The sequence below is a fragment of the Pteropus medius genome, unplaced genomic scaffold (assembly GCF_902729225.1).
Source record: "Pteropus medius unplaced genomic scaffold, Ma_sr-lr_union100, whole genome shotgun sequence".
In the NCBI taxonomy this organism is placed as follows: Eukaryota; Metazoa; Chordata; class Mammalia; order Chiroptera; family Pteropodidae; genus Pteropus; species Pteropus medius.
In genome coordinates this window covers 4164364-4166336 of record NW_024344436.1, presented here as the reverse complement: position 1 = coordinate 4166336, position 1973 = coordinate 4164364, and positions in this window count along the sequence as shown.

Genomic DNA, 1973 nt, shown 5'->3' with positions numbered 1-1973 from the left:
AATTAGCGAACCGAGAACTAGTAGAGGGAACTTAAAAGTTGACAAAGGACTGCTTTTTCTCTACTCTATACAAATTTTTAATAAAATAATTATAGATCTACAGAAAGTTGCAAAAAAGAGTTCAGATATGTCCTGTGTACCAAGTCGATCTTGGTACAATATGTATGTATAGTTCTATTTGTGACATTTTCCCACATGTGTTGATTCTATAAACACTCCCACAATCGAGACACAAAACAAATCCATCACCACAACTCCCTGGTGTTCCACTATAGAGCCACACTGCACCCCCCTTCACCACCACCATCATTAATCCCTGCCACCACTAATCTGTTTTCCATCTCTATAATTATGTCATTTCGAGAATGTTATATAAATGGAATCACAGTGTGCGGCCTTTTGAGATTGGTTTCTTTTGGTCAGCATAATGCCATTGAGATCCATCCAAGTTGTATGTATCGATAGTTTGTTTCTTTTTATTACTGAGCAGTATTTAATGGTATGAATGTACCACAATTTGTCTAACTATCCTCCTATTGAGAAACATTTTGGTTGTTTCCAGTTTTTTTGCTGTTATGGGATGTACAGGACGTTATGTATAGGTTTGTATGGACAGAAGTCTTCATTTATCAGGGATAAATGCCCAGGACTGCAACTAATGGGTTATATGGAAAGTATATGGTTAGTTTTTTAAGAAAGTGACAGTATGCATTTGGATCGAGTTTTTACTCCTCTTTGCCAGGTGGGTGGTAAAAATCCAGGCTTCTTATTTGGCCTAGGTTGCTCCCCCTGCAGCGTGGGGAAGGGCACCTCATTACTGCTTGGAGAGTGGGTGTTCTCACTCCCTACTGTGCCTCTACTGTCCCAGCCCTGCATGGGAGAGGGAGGGTGCCTCCTTACTGCTCCCAATGCGACCTCCACTGACACGTGATGGGGGTGGGGTGCTCATTAACCACTGGAAGGTGGTGAACATCCTGGCTTCCTGCTTGGAGTTCTCTGACACCACCCGGACAGTGGAGCTCAGGGACACCTCATCACAGCCAGGTACAAATGGAAGTCACTTTGCCTTTGCTGATAGCAGTGGAGCGGCGCTGCAGTGTTTTCTGTGGTGTTTCTTGTTCCGTTAGCTAGATATGGCGAGCTTTTGTTGGCAATTTTGTCTTTCCTTCTTTTTGTTTGTGCCATTGGCTCTTCTGGATTGCTGGCTTCTCCAGCACCCAGATAAATCACGGCTGTGTCTTTTCTCAGAGCTCGAGGTTCCTCACCAATTTACCTTCTTCTCTACTTTTTCAGAGTTTCCTTATGTTGTTGCACATATAATGCCCAAGGTTTTCTATACTTAGCAGGAAGGATAGAGAGAAGCACGTCTATTCCATCTTTGTTCCGAACCAGAAGTCTGACCAAGGGCTTTTTAAAAGACCGTTTCTTCTCTAAGAACATAAATATGATCACGTCTCAACCCTCTTTGTCATAACACCCAACCATCCAAAGGATAAGATTCCCATCCCTTAACATTGACTTTCAAAGCTTGTCATTATCTCATCACAAGTAACAACTGCCACATCTTCTGCGTTCTTCATTGTGCACACGTACTCTTCAGCTACACAGAATTTCTCACGTGCCATTTCTTAAATATATCTTGCCTTTTTATGCCTTGTGCACACGCTAGTGCACATGCGCTCTGCATATCCTACTGTTCTCCTCTTCTCGATTTGGCATGTCCCAAGCTATGCTTCAAACCTGCATCTTATATTACTGTGAAGCCTTTCCTGACTCTCCCAGAGTTACCCTAGCATTATGAACATATCTTTATAAGCTATTTCTTTTTTGAGTTGATTTCTTCTACTAGAGCTCTCTGAGGTGAGTTTATATCTCTATGCATCTGTATTCCATTCAACTGTAAATCTTTGAGGTTCAGGGCTGTGCCTTTCTTATTCATCGGTGTATCCTCAGCACTGTGCCTGGCACATAGA